The sequence below is a fragment of the Bubalus kerabau genome, unplaced genomic scaffold, assembly GCF_029407905.1.
Source record: "Bubalus kerabau isolate K-KA32 ecotype Philippines breed swamp buffalo unplaced genomic scaffold, PCC_UOA_SB_1v2 scaffold_26, whole genome shotgun sequence".
In the NCBI taxonomy this organism is placed as follows: Eukaryota; Metazoa; Chordata; class Mammalia; order Artiodactyla; family Bovidae; genus Bubalus; species Bubalus kerabau.
In genome coordinates, this window is record NW_026577880.1 from 10,460,060 (window position 1) to 10,481,387 (window position 21,328).

Below are 21,328 nucleotides of genomic sequence, written 5' to 3' on the forward strand. Positions count from 1 at the left end.
CTAGAACAGAAATCTTTTGTTAGCTTTGGCTAAGAGGAGAAGTATTGTTTCACGGTGACATATGTGATCCTACCTGACTGTTCTCATCCCCTTTGATATCTATGCACTGCTGCTGCTGCTGCTGCAGCTGCTAAGTGGTTCAGTTGAGGCCGACCCTGTGCCACGCCATAGATGGCAGCCCACCAGGCCCCACAGTCCCTGGGGTTCTCTAGGCAAGAACACTGGAGTGGGTTGCCATTTCCTCCTCCTATGCATGAAAGTGAAAAGTGAAAATGAAGTCGCTCAGTGGTGTCCGACTCTTAGCCACCCCATGGACTGCAGCCTACCAGGCTCCTCCGTCCTTGGGATTTTCCAGGAGTGGGGTGCCATTGCCTTCTCCCATATCTATGCACAAGCCTGCCTAAATAATTGACTTCTAGCCAACTTTGGGATGCCCATGACCACCCACCCTTACCAGGCAACAGAGAAGAGAAAAACACTTACCACAGGAGGTTCTGATAAGGAACAAGGAACTAACAAGCTCCCACCTACCAGGAATCTGCAGAGGTCAACAAGAGGTCAGCAAGAGATGAGAGACTGCAGTCCAGAGGTCCTAGCTACTTCCATCTAGCAACAAACACCCAGCATAGTCAAAACGATTTCAATGTTAAAGAATAAATAAATAAATAAATAAAAGGACAGAAGTTCTTTGAACACATGTCTGAATTTAGGGGTGAGGCATTACATATGTGTCCCAGGATAATCTTAAAGTGTCAGAAAGTAAAGAAATTAAAGACAACTCTCAAGCTGTCCAAACTGATAAAAATGAATGATTACACAGTTTTATCTGTATACATTAGCAGATAATAATCTGAAAAGGAATTTTAAAAAATTCCCTTTCAATAATATCAACATGAATAAAACACTTTGCCATGGATGTAACGAGGATGACAAGACTGGCACACTGGAAATTATACACCCTGGCTGAAAACTATCCTGAATACATGGACAGATATTCCATAACGATGGAAAGACTTAAGATGGCAATACCATGGAATGCATCTTCAATCTAAAATGAAGATTTGATATGATTTGATCGCTCAGAGCTTTTGTGTCATCAAGTGTTATTAAAGTATTAAAGAGATAGAGAAAGCTGCTGACTTAGACTCGAGGCGGGGTGGGGGGGGTAGTAAGAGTACCCCCTGCTGGTCTTTAGCCAGATATTCTACAGGCACTAGCAGTCAGCTAAGGAAAGAAAGGAACTGTTTCAGGGAATGGCACCAGGCCCTTCCCCCACGACATGCATTGAGATAATATTGGCAGCAGGTGAGTCATCCCGGGCCAAAACTTGATTGACATGAATCTTGAAGAAAGGCAGTATTGCAGGCAAATATATCATTTCCTTAACATAGATAAGGAGAACAAGCTAGGAGGAAAACATGCTGTTTTGTTCAAATCGCTTCTGAGCCTTTTGGGGGAACCGACCTGAAGCCAGAGTCTAGCGGAAATACATAGGATATTTACATCGCTTAAGACAAACATTTTCTTAGGAAAAAATGCATTGCTTAGCTCAAGGTTTGTCTGCGAAATTCTTACACATCAGGAGATGGCTCCGAGCTGGGTTTCCACACACAAGAACATCCATGCAAAGGACAAGCCTGCACAACCCATCTGCCGCCCTCCCGCACATCCAGCAGCATTTCCAAGTGACCTCCTAAGGCCTTCCCCAAAATACAGGGGCACCTCTGGGTTTCCTGTTTCCCTCACTTCGAACACTTTTCTTAAAAAAAAAAAAAATCCTGCACACTTCTTGATAGATTGCCACAGTGCAAGGAATACAGTCCTTCAATATTTAAACCTCCATTTGCAAAACACTTGGACCTTGGTTTTGTTTTGTTTTGTTTTTTAATTACACCACCACATAATTTAAAGCTTTTACATGTTCTAATTATTCAGTTCCAAAACACCAAACTTTTATTGCACAGGGTCCTCATGAAAAGGCCCACGCAGCTGGACAACCACAGATTCTGCCATGAAAGGGCAGCAAGGTGCCCTCCCCCCTTCTTTGCTGCCTGGGCGGCCACCAGGGTTTGAAATCCATGCACCCTACTAAGTTTCTAGGGTGCAATCCGTGGACCCTTCCCTTTCCCATCCCAGCAGGTGCTCAAGGGCCCGCTGGCTTACAAAGTGCCAGAAGCAGGGCTGGGCCAGCCGGCCAGAGTTCAGTGTTCTGTCCCTTGGACTTCCAGCAGACAGTAGGCTGCTTGGAAGAACCGCGCAGACTCGGAGATTTTTCAGCAGAGGGGTGGAGCGGTAAAGGCCTTGACCCCAAAGGCAAGGCCTTTCTGCGACCGCCAGGTTGGGGAGCTCCGAGAATGTGTCAACAGACGGCGGAATACTTGGTTCCCTGCTCCACGCAGTCCCAGTTCCCTTACCTGTGGTCCGCAGCCCTCCACTGCACCCACGGGATGGCGATCCTTGGGGACCCAGGAGCGGACGAAATGGGCGTTCCCAGCCGCAGTTGCAACCCCCGAGAGCGCAACTGGGAACCCCTCCCCATCCCCCCCATGAGCCGACCCCCGCCCCGCGCCCCCAGGGTTAGCCCCGCCCCTGCCGCGCTCCCGGCGCGTTCCCAGCCGCAGTGGCGACCCCCGGGAGCACAACTGGGACCGACCCCCACCCAAAGCCATCGGAATCTCGACCCGCGCAGCCCGGGTTTACCCAGTCCCGGGTGCACTCCCGGCGCGTTTTCAGCCTCAGTGTCCACCTCCGAGAGCACAACTGGGAAGCCCGCCCCCACCCCCGCCAGAAGCCGACCCCTGCCCCACGCCGCCCGCGTTCGCCCCGCCCCTGCACGGTCCAGGTACCTTCCCAACTTCTAGCGTTCACGCCCGGGTAGGAGCAGGATGTAGGAGTATGGGAGATGTGTCTGGAGCCTGACAGCCTCAGCTCCGCTCTGGCCTGCCCTTTGGACCTAGGAGCCAGGCCAACTTGCAGAGGGCTTAGGGCCCCATTGTATGCAAACTACCAAGGCCTACCGCAAGGAGAGCTCTGTCCGAGGGAAGGGAAGCGCCCCAGGCTGCATTCCCAAGCTGTTGTTTAGCCGCCCAGACTCAGCGCTGCACAGGGTTAATCAGGCTCTCTGTGCCCGCAGCTTCACACACAGGTGTGTCTCCGTAGGAATCAAGAAAGAACCTGACAGAGTGAGGTTCATTAGAGCTATACTAAAGAGCAAAGGTTTGTCCATGTGGTCTTGCCTTCCCCTGTGCCTTTGGGTCTCCAGGCTCGGCCCCAGCTCCGTGGAAACAACCCCTGAGAAAATATCTTCAAGATCGACTTTTCCCAGTGTCTGGGAACCGGGGTTCGTAGGAGGAGAGAAAAGCACGCCTCCATAGGGAACGAAAAGGCAGCCCACCTGCCTGTGTTTTGAAGCCTCTATTTGGAAGGAATGGGTTAGCTTCTCCTAAAGGAGACCTCCAGATCTGCTCAGAAGTCGGTAATTCCAGAGGCAGGGTACTGGTTCCTGACTGCCCTTTGCTAGCCTTGCAAAGATATTCCTAGATTCTAGAGTTATTTTCCATGAAGGAGCAGGCTTCGGGAATGTGTCAGACGGGACTGGCTCCTTATTGACCTCAGCTCAGCTATTGCCATTCCATTCAAACTAGGACAAGGCCCTACTTTATGAAGGGTAAGGGTCTTCTTCTTTGCAAACTGCCAAGGGCTACAGCAATGAGACCTCTGTCAAGGTGAGGGAAGCCTAAGAGGATGGATTCTCAAGCAGGTGCTTTGCCACAAAGCATCAGCACCCCACGGAGAGAATCAAGCTCCCTGTGCACCAATGTTGGGAGTGTAGCTTCACACACAGAGTTGTCTCTATAGGAGCCAAGAATGTTCCTGAGAGATTAGGTTCACTAAACCTCTCCTACAGAGCATAGACCTGTCCATGTGGTTTTGCCTTCCCCTGTGAGTTGGGTCCTCGAGGTCTGCCACACCTCCGGGGAAACTGTCCCTGAGAAAAGATCTCCAGGAACTGCTTCGCTGAGGCTGGGAAACGCTGTTCACAGGAAGTAAGGCAAGCGAATCTCCTGCAGAGAAAAAGAGGCCTTACTGTCCCTGGAGGAGCAGGCTGCCAGAGTGTGTGAAACCTGACTGTTGCCTTACTGGCCTCAGTTCCACCATTGCCTGTTCCTCCGAACTAGGACCCAGGCCTATTTGGAGAAGCGTTTGGGTGTGGAATTCTACAAAGTGCCAAGGGCTACAGCAGTGAGAATTCTCTCAGCGGTAAGGGAGAGCATTTTATGGATTCTCAAGCTGTTTTCTGAACGACAGGGTCAAAATGAACTGAGAGAATCAGGCTCTCTGTGCCCCTATGTTAGGTACGCAGCTTCACACACAGAAGTGTCTCTATAGGAGCCAAGAATGTTCCTGAGAGATGAGGTTCACTAGAAGTCTGCTACAGAGCATAGACCTGTCCATATGGTTTTGCCTTGCCCTGTGAGTTGGGTCCCCGAGGTCCGCCCCAGCTCAGGGGAAGGAGCCCCTGAGAAAAGATCTCCAGGGACCGCTATTCCCCCAGGCTGGCAAACGCAGTTCACAGGAGGTAACACAAGCGAGCCTCCTGCAAGGCACAACAGGCCTTAGTCTCCCTGGACGATCAGGCTGCCAGAGTGTGTGAGACCTGACTGGTGCCTTACTGGCCTCAGCTCCGCCATTGCGTGTTTCTCCGAACTAGGACCCAGGCCTACTAGGAGAAGGGTTTGGGTATGGATTTCTAAATACTGCCAAGGGGTATAGCAATGAGAACTGTGTCACGGGTAAGGAAGAACATTGTATGGATTTTCAAGCTGTTGTTTGAACGACAGCTTCAAAGCTGCACAGAGAGAATCAGACTCTGTGTCTCCATGTTCGGTACACAGCTTCACAGACAGGGGTGTCTCCATAGGAAACAAGAAAGTTCCTGACAGAGTGAAGTTCACTAGAGCTCTCCTAGAGAGCAAAGACTTGTCCATGTGGTTTTTCTTCCCCTGTGCGTTTGGGGCTCCAGGCTCGGCCCCAGCTCCATGGAAACAACCCCTGAGAAAAGATCTTCAAGATCCGCTTTTCCCAGAGGCTGGGATGTGGGGTTCATAGGAGGCGGGAAAAGCAGGCCTCCTTCAGAGAGCAAGAGGCAGCCAAGCGGCCTGCGTTTGGAAGCCTCTATTTGGAAGAATGGGTTAGCTTCCCCTAAGGGAGACCTCCAGATCTGTTCAGAAGTCGGTAATTCCAGAGGCAGGGTGCAGGCTCCTGACTGCCCTTTGCCAGCCTTGCAGAGACATTCCTAGATTACAGCGTTATTTTCCATGAAGGAGCAGGCTTCGGGAATATGTCAGACTTGACTGGCGCCTTATTGGCCTCAGCTCAGCTCTTGCCTTTCCTTTCAAACTAGGACAAGGGCCCACTTTATGAAAGGTAAGGGTCCTCTTATTTCCAAACTGCCAAGGGCTACAGCAATGAGACCTCTGTCAAGGCGAGGGAAGCGTAAGCTGATGGATTCTCAAGCAGGTGCTTTGCCACAAAGCATCAGCACCCCACGGAAAGAATCTGGCTCCCTTTGCCCCTACGTTGCCTGTGTAGCTACACGCAAAGAGGTGTCTCGATAGGAGCCAAGAATGTTCCTGAGAGAGGAGGTTCACTGTTGGGGGCCAGAGTGAGGCACTCCGCCCATGGCAAAGGTCATGAGGAAGGAGGCTCGACATACGCAAAGGCGGGATCGAGCCTCAGGAGTCCCCCTGGAAATCCTCGAGCATCTACCCCCATCACCAGAGCCTGCCTACCTTACTACTTTGTGCTCTCACCTACACCTCTGACTTTACGGGGGGCTGTCCCCCACCACCTCTTTCGGAGAAGGAGTTAACCTAGAGCTCCAGTTGATAAAAACCCCTGGGTGTGACAAGAGTGTTTTAACCTACAAACTCCTCTGAAGGTTCTCTAGCCTGCCTGACAGGCTTGTCCGGCCACATGTGATTGCTCACAGCCTCCCAACCATGAGAGGCACGAGATGCTTTAAACCTTCTAAAAACAGGTTCCTTAGAAAAGTTAGAAAATTATTAGTATAAGTATAATGGGCTGATTAGAAATCATATTGGTGAAGGGTTTTTCATTTGTTGAGCTGATGTTTACTGCTAAGTCTCCACATCCCCTGCCCTTATACACATTAATGAATATATAGAAGAAATAAGTATTAACCTTTGATATAAATCACGTTAGACCTTAGGCTAAGTAAATTCTTTCCTTAACTAAAACCCACTACACCCTCACTCTATAGGAATGTAACTTTATTTGGGTGGCGTCTGTTTTAAGAATAATCACCCCTGGAGAAATAAGTGTCCTGGTTGACTGACCGCTGTCACAAGGAGAGGGTCGTAAATTGTCAGCAGGCCCCCCGGCCAGAAGATGATGTAACACCCCTAAGACCTCTGTATACTTTTGTATGAAGCACCTGACTTTGATAAAAGTCAGGACTGCTGACCCCACGTGACTTTGGCATAACATCTCAGTGTATAAAAGTAGACCATGGAAAATAAAGAATTGGGATCAGTTTCTCGAAATACTGGTCTCCCCATGTCTCTCTCTCTCTCTCACTCTGGTTGAGTCTCCATCTGGAGCGCGGAACCCACCAAGCTTACTAATTTTGCCTGGGCTTCTAAGATCCGACCGGGGAGGCCTCAGTGTCTCCTCTCCTTCGGGAGAACGGAAGGACGCCTGCGGCCTACGTAAGTGGTGCAAGCTTCTTGTCTTGAAGTTTTATTGGTCCCCCGCGTAAACCAAGCTACTCAGCCTCTTTTCTCCACTGAATTTTCCTACTGAGCTATCCTCATTTTATTACTCTTTATATCCTTAATTAACGTTTAATTAAGCAGCTGTTCCCTGACCCTCGCCTACGCCGTCTCTGCTTCGAATACCCTGGATCAGCTGGGGCTGGACCCCGGCAGTTCACTAGAGATCTCCTACAGAGCATAGACCTGTCCATTTGGTTTTGCCTTCCCCTGTGAGTTGGGTCCCCGAGGTCCGCCCCAACTCCGGGGAAACAGCCCCTGAGAAAAGATCTCCAGGAACTGCTTTCCGCCCAGGCTGGGAAACGCTGTTCACAGGAAGTAAGGCAAGCGAGCCTCCTGAAGGGAAATAGAGGCCTTACTGTCCCTGGAGGAGCAGGCTGCCAGAGTGTGTGACACCTGACTGGTGCCTTACTGGCCTCAGCTCCGCTATTGCATGTTCATCTGAACTTGAACCCAGGCCTACTTGGAGAAGTGTTTGTGTGCCGATTTCCAGAAACTGCGAAGGGCTACAGCAATGATAACTCTCTCAGTGGTAAGGGAGAGCATTGTGTGGATTCTCAATTTGTTGTTTGAACGACAGCGTCAAAGCTGCACAGAGAGAATCAGGTCTCTGTGTCTCTATGTTGGCAATGCAGCTTCCCACACAGAGATGTCCCCGTTGGAGCCAAGAACATTCCCCACAGACTGAGGTTCACTAGAGCACTCCTAGAGAGCAAAGACTTATCCATGCGGTTTTCCCTTCCTCTGTGCGTGTGGGTCTCTGGGATCAGCCCCTGCTCCTTGGAAACAGCCTCTGAGAAAAGATCTCCAAGAACCTCTTATCACCCAGGCTGGGAAGTGGACTTCACAGGAGGTGGGATAAGCAAGCTTCCTTCGGCAAGAAGAGACAGCCAACCGGACTGTGTTTGGAAGCCTATATTTGCAAGGAATGGGTTAGTTTCTCCTGACCGAGACCGCAAGATGTGCTGAGAAGATAGAAATTCCAGAGGCAGGGTCGAGGTTCCTGACTGCCCTTTGCCAGCCTTGCAAAGACATTCCCAGATTCTAACGTTATTTTCCATGAAGGAGCAGGCATCGGGAATATGTCAGACTTGACTGGCGCCTTACTGGCCTCAGCTCAGCTACTGCCTTTCCATTCAAACAAGGACAAGGGCCTACTTGGTGAAGGGTAAGGGTCTGCTTCTTTCCAAACTGCCAAGGACTACAGCAATGAGACCTCTGTCAAGGTGAGGGAAGCCTATGCGGATGGATTCTTAGAAGGTGCTTTGCCACAAAGCATCAGCACCCACGGAGAGAATCAGACTCCCTTTGCCACTATGTTGGGTGTGTAGCTTCATGCACAGAGGTGTCTCTGTAGAAGCCAAGAATGTTCCTGAGAGACGAGGTTCACTAGAGCTCTCCTACAGAGCATAGACCTGTCCATGTGGTTTTGTCTTCCCCTGTGAGTTGGGCCCCCGAGGTCCGACCCAGCTCCAGGTAAACAGCCCCTGAGAAAAAATCTCCAGGAACAGCTTTGCGCCCAGGCTGGGAAATGCAGTTCACAGGAGGCAAGGCAAGCGAGCCTCCTACAGGGAAAAAGAGGCCTTACTGCTCCTGGATGATCAGGCTGCAAGAGTGTGTGAGACCTCACTTGTGCCTTACTGGCCTCAGCTCCGCCGTTGCCTGTTGTTCCGAGCTAGGACCCAGGCCTACTTGGAGAAGGGTTAGGGTGCGGATTTCTACAAACTGTCAAGGACTACAGCAATGAGAATTCTCTTAGCAGTAAGGGAGAGCACTGTATGGATTCTCAAGCTGTTGTTTGAATGACAGCTTCAAAGCTACACAGAGAGAATCAGGCTCTCTGTTCCCCTATTTTGGCTGTGCAGCTTCACACACAGAATTTGACTCTGTTGGAGCCAGAAATATTCCTGAAAGACTTAGGCTCACCAAAGCTGTCCTCCAGAGCAAAGACATTGGATGTGGTTTTGCCTTCCCTTGTCAGTATGGGTCCCCTAGCTTGGCCCCAGCTCCGGGGATACAGCCTCTGAAAAAAATCTTCCAAGAAGCGATTTTCCTCCAGGCTGTTAAGCGGAATTCGCAGTTTGCAAGTTAAGGAAGCCTGCTTCGTGGAAGAGCAAGCAGCCAACTGGCCCTGTGTTAGGAAGCCTGTATTTGAAAGGAATGGGTTAGCTTCTACAGCGGGAGAACCTCAGATCTGCTCAGGGGACTGAAATACTAGAGTCAGGGTCGAGGATCTCCCTTGTCCTTTGCGCACCTTGCAAAGACATTCCTAGCTTCTAGCGTTAGTGTCCCTGTAGTAGCAGGCTGCAGGAGCGTGTGATAAATGACTGCTGCGTTCCTGTCCTCAGCTCCGCTATTGACTTTCTATTCGAACTAGAACCCAGGCCTACTTTGAGAGGGGTTAGGGTCCAGTGTTTTCAAACTGCCAAGGGCTACGGCAATGCGAGCTCTGTCAGAGGTAAGAAAAGAGCAATTGGTTGGTTTCTTCAGCTGCTGCGTGTCTGCACAGCTTCCGCACCGCATGGAGAGCATGAAGCTCCTTGTGGCCCTATTTTGGGTATGCAGCAACATGCACACAGAATGTCTGTGTTCACTTATGTACAGGATTATGAACACTAGAGCTCTCCTACAGAGCAAAGACCACTCAGTGGGCTCCAAGAGATACCTGTCGCGGCTCGAGAAGAGAGTGGAGTCCTTTGCTTCCCCTCGAGATGAGGCCTGACTCCCCGGGTGAGTATGGAATGCAACCCCAAATCCCTGTCGCCTATGGAGAGGAACATTAAGTCCTGGATACAAGCCTAGATGAGGTCTAGTTTGCCCTTCAGTGAATGGAGCCCAATCCCCAGCTCTCCCTGGCAACTCGAATGGAAGATTAGACTTCCTGGGCCAACACAAGAGGAAGCCTGAATTCCCCGTCGTAACTCGAGAATCCCACCGCAACTCGAGAAAAACCACGTGCTTCCCTCGTCATCGCAAGATGAGGCCCTTTGTCCGCTACAGCATCTCAAGAGAAGTCCCACGTTCCATCCTGAAGTGCGAAACGGTACTTGGTACCCTTGATGCGACCCCAAAAGTTCCGCGACATACCAGACTCACTCAAGGGGAACACCGAGGTTCCCGGCACCACTTCATCTGAGCCCCTTCTCCTCTCCTGATTGTGACAGGAGGGTCGACTCCCCTTCTCTGTCTGCAAGGGGTTCCCGACCTTCCGGGCGCACCTCAGGATGAGGCCGGTCTCATGAGGAAGTTCGAGACATAGCCTCGTGGGTGGTGCCACATGTCGAAAGACCCCAATTTCAAGGTCCACTCTTGAAAAGAACCCGATGCCAGCACACCTCTTTGAAGGAAAACCTGTGGATGAAGGCACAACACGAAGGGGCACTGACACCCGCGTGCATCGTCCAGAAAAACCCGCAGGTCCCACAGACATTTCGACAAGTGGCCTGTCATCCTGTAAACAACTCGAAAGGCAAACGAAGGTCCATTCCTCAACAGAAGACTAGGTGTGACTCTCTTGTCCCTATTCTGCAGGGACCACGGGTTCCGAGTCAGAAACGGAGAGCAAGCCTGAGGTTCCTGCGTCCACTCGAGATGAAGCCCTCTTCCATTGCACCACAACCAGTGGAGTCCCGAGAGGCCCCTACCAACTCCACAGATTCCCTGAGTTCTCAGAGGCACAAAAAGAAGCTCCCTGAGGTCACAGGCACAAGTCGAGGGACCCCTGGGTTTTCTGCCGTGACTCGAGAAAGACCTCGAGAGTGCTTCAAAATGTGTTGAGTCGCGATTCCCCTACCATGACTCAAGAGCCATGACACGCTCCCCCTCGCCACGCGCATGGAGACCTGACTAACATGGCACTGCACGAGAGGCTCCATGAGTTCCTCATCGTACCTCGTGAGGAAACACACACTGGCGCGGCAGCTCGAGGAAACACATGAGACACCCCGGTCATCGCGAGATGAGGGCCTTATTTTCCTGCATGGCCTGGAGACCAATCACGAGTCCTCTCTCCAAACTGAAGAGGAGGCTGGACTCCCTTGAAGCCGCTCAGGGGGCTCCAAGAGATCCGCGTCGCGAATCGAGAGGAGAGCAGAGTCCTTGGCTTCCCCTCGAGACGAGGCCTGACTCCCCGGGGGAGGCTGGAATGCAACCCTGAGATCCCCGCCTATCCTGGAGAGGAATATTAGGTCCCGGACACACGCCTAGGTGAGGTCTGTTGGCCCCTGCAATGACTCGAGCGCAACCCCCAGCTTTCCCTCGCAACTCTAGGGGAAGATTGGGCTTCCCAGGGCCAACCCAAGAGGAAGGCTGAGATCCCCATCGTAACTCGAGAATGCCACCGCAACTCGAGAAAAACCACGTGGTTCCCACCTCTTGGCAAGATGAGGCCCTTGCCCGCGACGGCGTCTCAATGAAAGTCCCCTGTTCCGCACTGAAGGGCGAAACCGTCCCTGACAGCCTTCCTGCAACCCCCAAAAGTCCCCTGACACGCTGGGTTCCGCCGAGGGGAACACCGAGGGTCCCGGCACCGCTTCCTCTGAGCCCCTTCTCCCCTCCTGATCGCGACAGGAGAGGCGATTCCCCTGCGTGGTCTGGAAGGGGTTCCCGGCCTTCCCGGCGCACCTCAGGATGAGGCCGGTCTCACGAGGAAATTCGAGACGAGCCACGTGGGTGGGGCCACATGCCGAATGTCCCCGATTCCCCAGTCCGCTCTTGAGAAGGACCCGAGGCCCGGACCCCTCTTCGAAGGCAACCCTGTGGGTAAAGGCACAAGACGAAGGGGCACTGCCACCCCCGTGCATCGTCCGCAAAGACCCGCGGGTTCCACACACAGCTCGATGAGGGACCTGAGACCCCCTGAGCAACTCGAGAGGCAAGCGGGGTTCCCTTCCTCAGACAAGACGAGGCCTGACTCTCCTGTCCCAACTCTGCAGGGACCCTGCCGTCGGAGTCCGAAACGGAGAGGAAGCCTGAGGTTCCTGCCTCCCCTCGAGGTGAGGCCCTCTTCCGTTGCGCCAGACCCAGCGGAGTCCCGAGGGGCCCCGCACCTCCACAGGATACCTCGCCTCTCAGAGGCACCCTGGCAAGTTCCCTAAGGTCCCCGGCAGAAGGCGAGGGAAACGAGGGTTTCCCGCCGCCCCCCGAGAAAGACCTCGAGAGTCCTTCTTCAACGCGTCTCGAGGCCCTAGTCCCCTCCCGTGACTCGAGAGCCAGGACGCGCTCCCCCTCGCCACGCGCATGGAGACCTGAATTCCCTGGCGCTGCACGAGAGGCTCCCTGAGATCCTCGTCGTGCCTCGGGAGAAAACCCCCACGGGCGCCGCAGCTCGAGGAAACCCCTGAGACGCCCCCGTCCTCGCGAGCTGAGGGCCTTCTTTTCCTGCATGGCCTGGAGAGCAATCCCGGGTCCTCTCTCCAAACGGAAGAGGAGGCTGGACTCCCTTGAGGCCGCTCAGGGGGCTCCAAGAGACCCGCGTCGTGACTCGAGAGGAGAGCAGAGTCCTTGGCTTCCCCTCGAGACGAGGCCTGACTCCCCGGGGGAGCCTGGAATGCAACCCCGAGATCCCTGCCTTCCCTGGAGAGGAATATTAGGTCCCGGACACACGCCTAGGTGAGGTCTCTTCGGCCCTGCAGTGACTCGAGCGCAACCCCCAGCTTTCCCTCGCCACCCGAGGGGAAGATTGGGCTTCCCAGCGCCAAGCCAAGGCGAAGGCTGAGATCCCCGTCGTAACTCGAGAATCCCGCCGCAACTCGAGAAAAACCACGTGGTTCCCACCTCTTGGCAAGATGAGGCCCTTGCCCGCGACGGCGTCTCAAGGGAAGTCCCCTGTTCCGCCCTGAAGGGCGAAACGGTCCCTGACAGCCTTCCTGCGACCCCCAAAAGTCCCCCGACACGCCGGGTTCCCCCGAGTGGAACAACGAGAGTCCAGGCACCTCTTCCTCTGAGACCCTTCTCCCCTCCTGATCGCGACAGGAGAGGCGATTCCCCTGCGTGGCCTGGAAGGGGTTCCCGGCCTTCCCTGCGCACCTCAGGATGAGGCCTGTCTCACGAGGAAATTCGAGACGAGCCACGTGGGTGGGGCCACATGCCGAACGCCCCCGATTCCCCGGTCCGCTCTTGAGAAGGACCCGAGGCCCTGACCCCTCTTCGAAGGCAACCCTGTGGGTGAAGGCACAAAACGAAGGGGCACTGCCACCCCCGTGCATCGTCCGCAAAGACCCGCGGGTTCCACACACAGCTCGACGAGGGGCCTGAGACCCCCTGAGCAACTCGAGAGGCCAGCGGGGTTCCCTTCCTCAGACAAAACGAGGCCTGACTCTCCTGTCCCAACTCTGCAGGGACTCTGCGGTCGGAGTCCGAAACGGAGAGGAAGCCTGAGGTTCCTGCCTCCCCTCGAGGTGAGGCCCTCTTCCGTTGCGCCAGACCCAGCGGAGTCCCGAGGGGCCCCGCCACCTCCACAGGATCCCTCGCCTCTCAGAGGCACCCTGGCAAGTTCCCTAAGGTCCCCGGCAGAAGGCGAGGGAAACGAGGGTTTCCCGCCGCCCCCCGAGAAAGACCTCGAGAGTCCTTCTTCAACGCGTCTCCAGGCCCTAGTCCCCTCCCGTGACTCGAGAGCCAGGACGCGCTCCCCCTCGCCACGCGCATGGAGACCTGACTTCCCTGGCGCCGCACGAGAAGCTCCCTGAGATCCTCGTCGTGCCTCGGGAGAAAACCCCCACGGGCGCCGCAGCTCGAGGAAACCCCGGAGACGCCCCCGTCCTCGCGAGCTGAGGGCCTTCTTTTCCTGCATGGCCTGGAGAGCAATCCCGGGTCCTCTCTCCAAACGGGAGAGGAGGCTGGACTACCTTGAGGCCGCTCAGGGGGCTCCAAGAGACCCGCGTCGCGACTCGAGAGGAGAGCGGAGTCCTTGGCTTCCCTTCGAGACGAGGCCTGACTCCCCGGGGGAGCCTGGAATGCAACCCCGAGATCCCTGCCTTCCCTGGAGAGGAATATTAGGTCCCGGACACACGCCTAGGTGAGGTCTCTTCGGCCCTGCAGTGACTCGAGCGCAACCCCCAGCTTTCCCTCGCAACCCGAGGGGAAGATTGGGCTTCCCAGGGCCAACCCAAGGGGAAGGCTGAGATCCCCGTCGTAACTCGAGAATGCCGCCGCAACTCGAGAAAAACCACGTGGTTCCCACCTCTTGGCAAGATGAGGCCCTTGCCCGCCACGGCGTCTCAAGGGAAGTCCCCTGTTCCGCCCTGAAGGGCTAAACGGTCCCTGACAGCCTTCCTGCGACCCCCAAAAGTCCCCCGACACGCCGGGGTCCCCCGAGGGGAACACCGAGGGTCCCAGCACCGCTTCCTCTGAGCCCCTTCTCCCCTCCTGATCGCGACAGGAGAGGCGATTCCCCTGCGTGGTCTGGAAGGGGTTCCCTGCCTTCCCGGCGCAACTCAGGATGAGGCCGGTCTCACGAGGAAATTCGAGACGAGCCACGTGGGTGGGGCCACATGCCTAACGCCCCCGATTCCCCGGTCCGCTCTTGAGAAGGACCCGAGGCCCGGACCCCTCTTCGAAGGCAACCCTGTGGGTGAAGGCACAACACGAAGGGGCACAGCCACCCCCGGGCATCGTCCGCAAAGACCCGCGGGTTCCACACACAGCTCGACGAGGGGCCTGAGACCCCCTGAGCAACTCGAGAGGCCAGCGGGGTTCCCTTCCTCAGACAAGACGAGGCCTGACTCTCCTGTCCCAACTCTGCAGGGACCCTGCGGTCGGAGTCCGAAACGGAGAGGAAGCCTGAGGTTCCTGCCTCCCCTCGAGGTGAGGCCCTCTTCCGTTGCGCCAGACCCAGCGGAGTCCCGAGGGGCCCCGCCACCTCCACAGGATCCCTCGCCTCTCAGAGGCACCCTGGGAAGTTCCCTAAGGTCCCCGGCAGAAGGCGAGGGACACGAGGGTTTCCCGCCGCCCCCCGAAAATGACCTCGAGAGTCCTTCTTCAACGCGTCTCGAGGCCCTAGTCCCCTCCCGTGACTCGAGAGCCAGGACGCGCTCCCCCTCGCCACACGCATGGAGACCTGACTTCCTTGGCGCCGCACGAGAGGCTCCCTGAGATCCTCGTCGTGCCTCGGGAGAAAACCCTCACGGGCGCCGCAACTCGAGGAAAGCCCTGAGACGCCCCCGTCCTCGCGAGCTGAAGGCCTTCTTTTCCTGCATGGCCTGGAGAGCAATCCCGGGTCCTCTCTCCAAACGGAAGAGGAGGCTGGACTCCCTTGAGGCCGCTCAGGGGGCTCCAAGAGACCCGCGTCGCGACTCGAGAGGAGAGCGGAGTCCTTGGCTTCCCCTCGAGACGAGGCCTGACTCCCCGGGGGAGCCTGGAATGCAACCCCGAGATCCCTGCCTTCCCTGGAGAGGAATATTAGGTCCCGGACAAACGCCTAGGTGAGGTCTCTTCGGCCCTGCAGTGACTCGAGCGCAACCCCCAGCTTTCCCTCGCAACCCGGGGGGAAGATTAGGCTTCCCAGGGCCAACCCAAGGGGAAGGCTGAGATCCCCGTCGTAACTCGAGAATGCCGCCGCAACTCGAGAAAAACCACGTGGTTCCCACCTCTTGGCAAGATGAGGCCCTTGCCCGCGACGGCGTCTCAAGGGAAGTCCCCTGTTCCGCCCTGAAGGGCGAAACGGTCCCTGACAGACTTCCTGCGACCCCCAAAAGTCCCCCGACACACCGGGTTCCCCCGAGTGGAACAACGAGAGTCCAGGCACCGCTTCCTCTGAGCCCCTTCTCCCCTCCTGATCGCTACAGGAGAGGCGATTCCCCTGCGTGGCCTGGAAGGGGTTCCCGGCCTTCCCTGCGCACCTCAGGATGAGGCCTGTCTCACGAGGAAATTCGAGACGAGCCACGTGGGTGGGGCCACATGCCGAACGCCCCCGATTCCCCGGTCCGCTCTTGAGAAGGACCCGAGGCCCGGACCCCTCTTCGAAGGCAACCCTGTGGGTGAAGGCACAACACGAAGGGGCACTGCCACCCCCGTGCATCGTCCGCAAAGACCCGCGGGTTCCACACACAGCTCGACGAGGGGCCTGAGACCCCCTGAGCAACTCGAGAGGCCAGCGGGGTTCCCTTCCTCAGACAAGACGAGGCCTGACTCTCCTGTCCCAACTCTGCAGGGACCCTGCGGTCGGAGTCCGAAACGGAGAGGAAGCCTGAGGTTCCTGCCTCCCCTCGAGGTGAGGCCCTCTTCCGTTGCGCCAGACCCAGCGGAGTCCCGAGGGCCCCCCCCACCTCCAAAGGATCCCTCGCCTCTCAGAGGCACCCTGGGAAGTTCCCTAAGGTCCCCGGCAGAAGGCGAGGGAAACGAGGGTTTCCCGCCGCCCCCCGAGAAAGACATCGAGAGTCCTTCTTCAACGCGTCTCGAGGCCCTAGTCCCCTCCCGTGACTCGAGAGCCATGACGCGCTCCCCCTCGCCACGCGCATGGAGACCTGACTTCCCTGGCGCCGCACGAGAGGCTCCCTGAGATCCTCGTCGTGCCTCGGGAGAAAACCCCCACGGGCGCCGCAGCTCGAGGAAACCCCTGAGAAGCCCCCGTCCTCGCGAGCTGAGGGCCTTCTTTTTCTGCATGGCCTGGAGAGCAATCCCGGGTCCTCTCTCCAAACGGAAGAGGAGGCTGGACTCCCTTGAGGCGACTCAGTGGGCTCCAAGAGATCCGCGTCGGGGCTCTAGAGGAGAGCGCAGTCCTTTGCTTCCCCTCTAGGCGAGGCCTGACTCCCCGGGGGAGTCTGGAGTACAATCCCGAGATCCTTGTCTTCCCTTGAGAGGACTATTAGGTCCTGGACACACGCCTAGATGAGGTCTCTTTGGCCTTGCAGTGGTTCGAACACAACATCCAGCTTTCCCTCGCAACTCGAAGGTAAGTTTGGGCTTCCAGGGCCAACACAAGAGGAAGCCTGAAATCCACGTCGTAACTCGAGAATCCCGCCGCAACTCGAGAAAAACCACGTGGTTCCATCGTCTTCGCAGCATGAGGCCCTTGCCCGCCACAGCGTCTCAAAAGAAGTCCCACGTTCCTACTGAAGTGCAAAAGGGTACTTGGCACCCATGATGGCACCCCCAAAGTTCCCCAACATACAGGCCTCACTCGAGGGTAACACCCATGTTCCCCGCACCACATCATTTGAGCCCCTTCTCCCCTCCTGATTGCAACAGGAGTGTCTTTTCTCCTGCTTTGTGTGGAAGGGGTTACTGATCTTCCCAGCGCACATCAGGATGAGGCCTGTCTCACGAGGAAATTGGAGATGTAGCCTCGTGGGTGGTGCCACATGCGGAAAGACCCCATTTCCCGGTCAGCTATTAATAAGAACCCGATGCCCGTACACGTCTTGGAATGCATCCCGTAGGATGAAGGCACAACAAGGAGGGACCCTGAACACCCGTGCATCTTTTGGAAAATTCTGCAGGTTCCACATACAGCTCGACAAGTGACCTGTTACCTCGTGAACAACTCGAGAGGCAAGCTAAGTTTCATTTCTCCACAGAATACGAGGCCTGACTCTCCTGTCCCAACTCTGCAGGAATCCTGAGATCGGAGTCTGAAATGGAGAGGAACCCTGAGGTTCCTTCCTCAACACGAGATGAGGCCCTCTTGTATTATACCACACCCAGTGGAGTCCCGAGAGGCCCCTCCCAACTCCACAGTATCAGTGTCTTCTCAGAGGCACCCTGAGCAACTCCCTGAGGTCACCGGCACAAGTCGAGGGAACACAGGGTATCCTGCCGCAACCCGAGAAAGACCTCAAGAGTCCTTCTTCAACGCGTCTTGAGGACGGATTCCCCTACCATGACTCGAGAGCAATGACACGCTCCCCCTCGCCATGCGCATGGACACCTGACTTCCCTGGCGCCACATGAGAGGCTCCCTGAGCTCCCCGTCATACCTCGTGAGAAACCCCACACTGGCGCCGCAGCTCGGGAAAACCCACGAGACGCCACCGTCATCGCGAGATTGGGGACTTCTTTTCCTGCCTGACCTGGAGAGCAATCCCTGGTCTTTTCTCCAAACTTCACAGGAGGCTTTACTCCCTTTAGGCCACTCAATGGGCTCCAAGAGATACCTGTCGCGACTTGAGAGGAGAGCAGAGTACTTTGTTTCCCCTCGAGAAGAGGCCTTACCCCGGGTTAGTCTGGAATGCAACCCCGAGATCCCTGTTGTCCCTGGAGAGGAACATTATGTCCTGGACAAAAGCCTAGATGAGGTCTATTTTGCCCTACAGTGACTCGAGAGCAACACCCATCTCTCCCTCGCAATTCGAATGGAAGATTGGTCTTCATTGGGCCAACACAAGAGGAAGTCTGAATTTCCCGTTGTAACTCGAGAATCCCACCGCAACTCTTAAAAACCACGTGGTTCCCCATTCATCGCAATATAAGTCCTTTGCCCGCTACAGAGTCTCAAGAGAAGTCCCATGTTTCGTCATAAAGTTCAAGATGCTACTTGGCACCCTTGATGCAACCCCAAAAGTTCCCCAATATACCGGTCTCACTCCAAGGGAACACCGAAGTTCCTGGCACCACTTCATTTGAGCCCCTTCTCCGCTCCTGATCACGGCAGGAAGGTCGATCCCCCTGCTTTGTCTAGAAGGGGTTCCCGACCTTCATGGCGCACCTCAGGATGAGGCCAGTCTCACGAAGAAATTTGAGACGTAGCCTCGTGTTGGTGCCACGTGCCAAAAGACCCCGATTTCTCGGTCTTGCTCTTGATAAGAACCCGATGCCCGGACACCTCTTCTAAGGCAACCCTGTGGATGAAGGCACTACACGAGGGGGCACTGGCAACCCTGTTCATCGTCCGGAAAACCCCGCAGGATCCACATACAGCTCCACAACTGGCCTGTCACCCCTTAAACAATGAGAGAGGAAAGCGGAGTCCCCTTCCTCAGACAAGACGAGGCCTGAGTATCCAATCCCAACTCTGCAGGCACGCTTCGATCTGAGTCAGAAATGGAGAGGAAACCTGAGGTTCCTGCCTCAACCCGAGATGAGGCCCTCTTCCATTAAAACAAACCCAGTGGAGTCCCGAGAGTCCCCTCCCATCTCCACAGTATCCCTGACTTCTCATAGGCATTCTGAGAAGCTCCTTGAGGCCACCGGCAAAAGTCCAGGGAAATAAGGGTTTCCTGCCACAACCGAAGAAAGACCTCGAGAGTCCTTCTTCAATGTGTCTTGAGGTCAGATTCCCCTACCATAGCTCGAGAGCAATGACACGCTCCCCCTCGCCATGCGCATGGACACCTGACTTCCCTGGGGCCACATGAGAGGCTCCCTGAGCTCCCCGTCATACCTCGTGAGAAACCCCACACTGGCGCCGCAGCTCGAGAAAAGCCAAAAGATCCCTCCGTCATCGCGAGATGAGGGCCATCTTTTCCTGCATGGCCTGGAGAGCAGTCCCAAGTCCTCTCTCCAAACTTCACAGGAGGCTTGACTCCCTTTAGGCCACAAAGTGGGCTCCAAGAGGTGCCCGTCGCGACTCAAAAGGAGACCGGAGTCCTTTGCTTCCCTTCGACATGAGGCCTGACTCCCTGGGTGAGTCTGGAATGCAAACCTGAGATCCCTGTGGCCCTTGGAGAGGAACATTAGGTCCTGGACACAAGCCTAGATGAGGTCTCCTTTGCCCTGCAGTGACTCGAGCGCAACCCCCAGCTCTCCCTCGCAACTCGAATGGATGATTGGACTTCCCTGGCCCAACACAAGAGGAAGCCTGAAATCCCCGTCGTAACTCGAGAATCCCGCCGCAACTCGAGAAAAACCACGTGGCTCCCCCGTCATCGCAAGATGAGGCCCTTGGCCGCTACAGCGTATCAAGAGAAGTCCCACGTTCCATCCTGAAGTACAAAACGGTACTTGGCACCCTTGATGCGACCCCCAAAGTTCCCTGACATACCGGTCTCAGTCGAGGGAAACACCAAAGTTCATGGCACCACTTCCTGTGAGCCCCTTCACCCCTCCTGATCGCGACAGGAGGGTCGACTCCCATGCTTTGTCTGCAAGGGGTTCCCGACGTACCCCGCAAGCCTCCGGATGAGGCCAGTCTCATGAGGAAATTCGAAAAGTAGCCTCATGGTTGGTGCCATATGCTGAAAGATCCCGAATTCCCGGTCCACTCTAGATAAGAACCTGACGCCCGCACATCTCTTCGAAGGCAACCCTGTGGATGAAGGCACAACACGAAGGGACACTGACATCCCCATGCATCGTCTGGAAAAACCCGCAGATTCCACTCACAGCTCCAAATGTGGACTGTCACCTCGTGAACAACTCGAGAGGCAAGTGAAGTTGCATTCCTTCACACAAGACGAGGCCTTACTCTCCTGTCCCAACTCTTCAGGGACCCTGCAATTGGAGTCAGAAATGGAGAGGAACCCTGAGGTTCCTGCCTCAACTAGAGAAGAGGCCCTCTTCCATTGAACCAAACTCAGTGGTGTCCCGAGAGGCCCCTCCCAACACCACAGTATCCCTGAATTCTCAGAGGCTCCGTGAGAAGCTACCTGAGGTCACTGGCACAAGTCGAGGGAACCCAGAGTTTCCTGAAGTAACCCGAGAAAGACTTGGAGAGTCCTTTTTCAACGTCTCTTGATGCCCGATTCCCCTACCATGACTCCAGAGCAAGGACGCGCTCCCCTCGCCACAAGCAGGAAAACTGACTTCCCTAGTACCACACAAGAGGCTCCCTGAGTACCCCATCGTACCTCGTGAGAAAACCCACACTGGCGCCGCAGTTCGAGAAAAACCACAAGATGCCCCTGTCAAGGAGAGATGGGGGCCTTCTTTTCCTGCCTGACCTGGAGAGCAATTCCTGGTCCTCTCTCCAAACTTCACAGGAGTATTGACTCCCTTTAGGCCACTCAGTTGGGTCCAAGAAATACCCGGTGCGACTCGAGAGGAGAGCGGAGTCCTTTGCTTCCCTGGAGACGAGGCCTGACTCCCCGGGTGAGTTTGGAATGCAACCCCGAGATCCATGTCACCCCTGGAGTGGAACATTATGTCCTAGACACAAGCCTAGATGAGGTCTATTTTGCCCTACAGTGACTCGAGCAACCTCCATCTCTCCCTCACAATTTGAATGGAAGATTGGTCTTCCCACGGTCAACACAAGAGGAAGTCTGAATTTCCCATCGTAATTCGAGAATTCAGCCTCAAGTCTTAAAAACCATGTGGTTCCCCCTTCATCGCAAAATGAGGCCCTTGCCAGCTGGGGTCTCAAGAGAAGTCCCACGTTCCATCTTAAAGTTCGAAATGCTACTTGGCACACTTGATGTGACCCCAAAGTTCCCCAACATACCGGTCTCACTCCAGGGGAACACCGAAGTTCCCGGTGTCTCCAGGGAAGTCCCATGTTCCGCCCTGAAGGGCGACACGGTACTTGACACCCTTGATGCGACCGCAAAAGTTCCCCGACACGCTGGGTTCCCTCGAGGGGAACACCGAGGGTCCTGGCACCACTTCATCTGAGCCCCTTCTCCCCTCCTGATCACGACAGGAGAGTCGATTCCCCTGCGTGG